Consider the following 6,320-nt stretch of genomic DNA (forward strand, 5'->3'; position numbering starts at 1 on the left):
GGAGAAAAGGAAAAACTCTAAAGGAATCTATAATTTGGTCTTCCCTCGGCATCTCTAGAAAGAAAATCCCCTATGTGAGGAGGCAATATCACATCAACTCCTGAAATACCACTCTTAGCCGCATCTCTTGCCAAGAAATTTGCCACTGAATTCCCCTGTCTGTAATTGTGAGAAATTTTCCAATAAATTCTTCTCATGTAAGGCTGGAGATATAGCCACCTTTGCAGAGCAAACCAAGGAATCTTCCTTTGCTGAATTAAAAACACAACAGCACTCGAGTCTGACTCAATCCACAAATGTTGAATGTCCATGTCCTTGGCTCGCATCAAACCCTCCATCAGCCCCTCTACTTCAGCCTCAAATACCCCTGTCACTCCCATATATTTTTTATATGAACATATCACTTTACCAAAATGATCACGAAAAATTCCTCCCGCTCCAGCGTGCCCAGGATTTCCCAAAGAGCTCCCATCAAAATTTAATTTGATCCAATTGATGGGGGGTTTGCACCAATAAACCTCTTTGATGGGGGGTTTGATCCAATTGATCTTTATCATCATTAGAATTTATTAACTTCTTTCCTCTTACCCTTAACAAAAGCAGTAGTGTTACTCTTAGCTCTAGTAATACCAGATGTACTATAACTTCCACCAGCTGAGATACTGGACCTACTAACACTTTTCATATTTTCTCCATCAATGGTTTTTGCATCAACTCTAGTACCACTCATATTCTCAATGCTTACATTACCCATTCCAGTACCAGTATCACTTAAAGAAGCCTTACCAATAGCACCACCTCTCCTAATAGTATGCTTCACAGGCCTACTGGTATTAACACTTGGACTTGGGGTCACATTAGTCCTTGTTTGGATATTTTCTCTCTTTATTATTAGACCAGAGTATCTATTAATGATACACTCTAAAGTACTGTACTTGCTTACATGCAGATCATACACACATACCTTGATCACATCCACATCAGCATATAAAGAAAATATAGTAATAATAGTCTTGTCATCACCCTCATCAATTTCATCTAGATTTGGCAATATACACTTCAACTTGAAGCTTACAGTATGGCCTACAAGGGTAAACTCTCTGATAACAGTATTATACACATCTGACACCATTTTCAAGTGAGAATAGAAGTCTGGATCTACTAATAGCTCTGCATGCCTCTCATAGTAAGTGTAGTAAATTAGATATCTTTTCTCCATTTCTCACAAATTTCAGAACCACAGTCAAATTGGGAAACTGATCACAAACCTGTTCAAATAAATGGGAATTTGAAAACAATAGTGAAATACCAGCAAGAGCATCAAGCATGACTATTGACTAGCAAAACACAGTATTATTTCAAAGGAAAAAAAATTACACCACAAAAAGCTATCACAGTCACTTCACAGCAATCATTGAGCCTTCACAGTCACATGAAGCATCAGTGATTGTGAAATACCATACTATCAACATAATAGACTCAGTCCTTATTTTCCAAACAAACATCAAATATAAGCAAGGAAAGTCACACATTATCTACATCATCCAAGTGTGATTCATTCCACTCCAACACAACAATTAAATACATAAAAAGTCAGACAGTAAGAAGATCAAAGGCAGCTCATACATAAAGAACAACACATACCCTGTCAGCACCCCCACATCACACATGAATAATTCAATACAAGTTTACGAAAAGAGAGCCCTTTTGTGACAAAGTAAGATAATTCCCTTGAAAGGAAAACAATGGTGTCCACTATTCACATAAGGAATATTTTCCAGTTTATAGCAGGTTCATATATTGGATTGGTAGAAGGGCATCATGCTCCATTAAATCTTTTGAGGGAAAATCCAGAAAAAGAATTCATTTAAAGGTAATACATCTACTAACAACTAAGAAAATAACTCCCAAATAAATTTAAGTTACCCAAACATCAAAAACAGAAGATGTGAACACAGATAAGAGAGGGATTTTAGAGAAAAAGATCCCAAAATGCAAACACATAGCGTTTAGGGCTTTCACCTCGCAAGTAAACAGAGTGAAGCTTCATCCTCCTTCGTGTAATCTTCGCAGATGAATGGAGTAGAAGAAGTCTGAGTAGAGGTTAGTACTTTCACCAGTGTAGTCTTCGTGTAGTCAGTACAGCGGCGACCGAGCAGAGCAGCGCAGCGACGACAGAGCAGAGCAGCGCAACAGTGATCAGAAGGTTAGGGATGTCAGAGCAATAGCTGTCGATTTTAGGAAAGTATTTCAAACCTCTCTACTTTACTAATTGGGGATGAATGTCAATAGCATAACTTAACATACACATAAGGGCAGATTCGCCATTTAGTAAAAACTAATTGATGACATCATCACTTTAGTACCTTAAACCTAATGGAATGGGTTTTTTAGATATAATTTTAAGAAAGTGAGGGGTCTACTAGATATTATTTTCATTTTTAGTGGTTACTCCGAATTAGTTTCAATTTTAGGGGTGGTACTGTATAATTTTATTAGATTTTATATTTATTTTATTATATTTAAGTTTCAAAATGAAGTCTTTCTTTTATGTGTTTCGATTGTCTTGTTATGGTGTGAGACCCTTAGGGTCAAGTTAGTGAAAAATGGTCAATAACACCCTATTAGAGCCCTAAATTCCATTCATGGCCACTATCATGAGTGGAGAGCTGGACAAAGAGAATTGATTGAGATTAATTTCATTTATAAAATTAGTTCTTAATTCATGCTATATTGCCAAATGGAGGTAAATGGTTAATGTCATTATATGGGTGCCCTAAAGTCCATTCATGATAACTATCATGAGTGGGGAGATGGACAAAGTCCTAAAGTTCATTCCATGGTCACTACTAAGAATGGGGAGGTGGGCTAAGGAATTGATTGAGATTAATTCAATTTATTGAATTAATTCCCAATTCATGTCCATATAACATTATTCTTCAATTAACTTGCCATTAGTTGGAGGTTACTCTTGGGGAACCCAAGACGGTACAAGGGTTAATTTTGGGTCTATATAAACCCAACCAAATAACTTGCAGAGGCATACATTTACACATTGAAATTCCATCTATTTTTACTTATTGTAACCATTTAAGTTTTTCTTTTCTTTCTATTTTTTATAAGTCTTATATAAGTTTTGAAGGGGGCTGTTATACTATAGCTTTTTACTCCTAGAAGGGACTAGACGAAATGCCTCATCTTCCAGTGGGGGGTTGTTTTATCTTGGAGGTAAAGGTGTAAAACAACTCTTGGCAGTAGAGGGCATCAATTTCCTTAAAGGTAGCACTACAAGTGTGACTCAACCTGTATTTTGTTTGAAGCTTCTTCAGTTGTGGTAGTGATTCAACATCTATTTCAAAATTTTTCTTCACCTTATTTCAGCTAAGGATCAACACTACGATAGCATAGTTTCTACTGCAAAAGTTTTATATTGTAATTTATATTTTGTAAGAAACTGTAATGCAATTACCCAACAATTTTAAGGTAATTGATTGTTGTAAAATCCCATGGCTGATCTTAGAGATGCTAGCCTCAATAGAGGTAATAACTCTAACAACAATGATGGTCCTCCAATCACTATCATAGGTGATGCTTCAAACAATAATGTTGTTGATGGAACTATCAATATAGGAGATCCTTCAAACATCAATGTTGAAGGAACAATCAACAACAAAGGAGGTGGGGTTCATGTTAGCCATAATAGTAAGGGGATTCCTCATTTCCTTACCATTGATTCAATTCCCACCAATGTTATCCCGTCGATAATCAATCTTATCCCAGTTTTGGGTAAGATGAGGATTGTCACTGAATTTGATAAAATTGAGCAGTTTGGAGGTCAAAACTTCAAACGATGGAGGCAAATGATGTTGTTTGCATTAGATCAAATTGGGATGGTAATTATCTTGACTGAACCCATGCCAAAAAAGGTAATGATCATATAAAGGAGGGCAAAAGGGTGGCTTGGATTCTAGCGGATTACCAATGTAAAAATTGGATTTTGAATGCATTATCCAATAACTTATACCATGTGTATAGTTCATTGGCGTATGTGTATTCGATTTGGAATACTTTGGTAAATAAGTAATCTCCTGAAGATGCTGGCTCATAGAAGTACTTAGTGGCTAACTTTCAAAATTTTACTATGAAAGATAACGACGCCATTTCGAACCAAATTGATAAATTTCAAATCTTGATTGGAAAGCTAGCAAAGAAAAAAATGGTTCTACCAGAATAATTTGTGACCGGTGACTTGATTGAAAAGCTTCCATCTTCTTGGGATGCTTTCAAGTTGTCAATGAAATATAAGAAGACGGAGTTGACCTTGGATCAGTTGGTTGTAAGAATCAAAATTGAAGAAAAGAACCAGAACAAAGACAATGGTGAAAGGACCTTGGGGAGAAATGCTTAAAAGCAAACTTGGTAGAAACCAACAAACAAAACAAAAAAAGGAAGAACCATCAAAACAATGATGAACCTTCTTTTAAGAAGAAGAAACTCACTTATTATATGTGTGGTAAGCCAGGGCACTTCAAGAAAGATTGCCGATTCAAGAAGAAAAAATCTAAAAATATGAACCTAGTTGAGACAATGTCTTTATAGCTATGGTCACAGAATCAAATTTGGTTAAAAAAAATCAAAGGATTGGGTATGGGATACCAGTGCTACAAGACACATTTGTGGTGATCTGAAGATGTTTTCCTCTTATTTCATGAGTATGGGAGATGAAAAGGTATTCATGGGAAATTCTAAAAGTCCCCCTGTTATGGGGAAAGGAAAAGTAATGTTGAAGCTTACTTCAGGGAAGACTATGGTTCTCACCAATGTCCTCTATGTGCCAGACATTAGACACAATTTAATTTCAGTTCCTTTGCTTAATAAAGTAGGAATAAAATTAGCTTTTGAGAGTGATAAGGCGGTTATCACTAGAAACAATTTGTGGGGAAGAGATACATTAGTGAAGGATTATTTGTACTAAGCGTTGAAAATGTTGTAATTGAGAAAGCTATTACTTCTTCTGCTTATATTCTTATCCCTACTAATTCTTTTGATTTGTGGCATGATAAGTTGGATCATAGTAATGTGAAGTATATCACCAAACTATATAAGTTAAACATGATCACTTATAAGGTGAAAACCCCTGTGAACAAGTGTATAACTTGTGTAAAGACAAAGTTAACCAAAAAACCTTATAAAACTGTGGATAGAAAGAGTGATCTCTTGGAATTGATCCATAGTAACTTGAGTGACTATAAGTCATATGATTCTAGGGGAGGAAACAACTATGTCATAACCTTCATGGATGACCACTCTAGGTATAGCATGATTTATTTACTCAAATCAAAGGATGAGGCCGAAAATGCATTTGTATCTTACAAAACGAAAGTTGAAAATCAACTTGACAATAAGGTTAAAAACTTAGAATCGAAAGAGGGACTGAGTATTTTAACCTTGAAAAGTTTTGTGAAAAAAATAGAATTATCCATGAAACAACCGTTCCATACCAATCGGAATCCATTAGAGTTGCCGAAAGGAAAAATAGATCTCGTAAAGTGATGATGAACTTTATGTTATTGAGTTCAAGTGTACCACTTGATATATGGGGAGAAGCCATGCTAACGACATGTTATCTATTAAATAGAATCCCACATAACAAGACTGGCATAATTCCTTTTGAGGAATGGTTTGGAAGGAATCCAAGTCTAAAACACTTGTACATTTGGGACTGTTTGGCTAAGGTATTATTACTGGACACCAAGAAAAAAAATTGGGACAAAAAACATGTGATTGTGTGTTTTTTGGGTATGCTACAACTAGTACAGCATACCGATTCATGGTAATTAAAGTCATAGATGATGTTATTGAAACAAATAGCATCATAGAATCAAGGGATATTGAGTTCTTTGAAAACATATTTTCCTTTAAGTCCAACTTATTTACAAGCAAGGATAGTCAATTGACTTATGGAGAAATAGAGTCAAATGAAAGGGTTACTAATCAAGAATTGGATAATGGTGATGAAAGTCAACCAAGGATGAGCAAGCAACTCAAAAGACCTAAATATTCGAATGATGAGTGGCTTATCTATTTAGTAGACAATGATCCTCTTACATACAAAGAGGCTATTACATCATCGGATGTCGTCTTTTGGAAGGAGACAATCAAGAGTGAACTAGATTCAATCTTGGAGAATTATACTTAAGAATTAGTAAATTAACTAATTGGTTCCAAAATTTTGGAAACCAAGTGAATATTTCGAAAGAAACTAAAAAGTGATGGGTCACTTGATCATTTCAAGGCCAGACTTGTAGTCAAGGGGTTTA

The sequence above is a fragment of the Macadamia integrifolia genome, chromosome 6, assembly GCF_013358625.1.
Source record: "Macadamia integrifolia cultivar HAES 741 chromosome 6, SCU_Mint_v3, whole genome shotgun sequence".
NCBI lineage: Eukaryota > Viridiplantae > Streptophyta > Magnoliopsida > Proteales > Proteaceae > Macadamia > Macadamia integrifolia.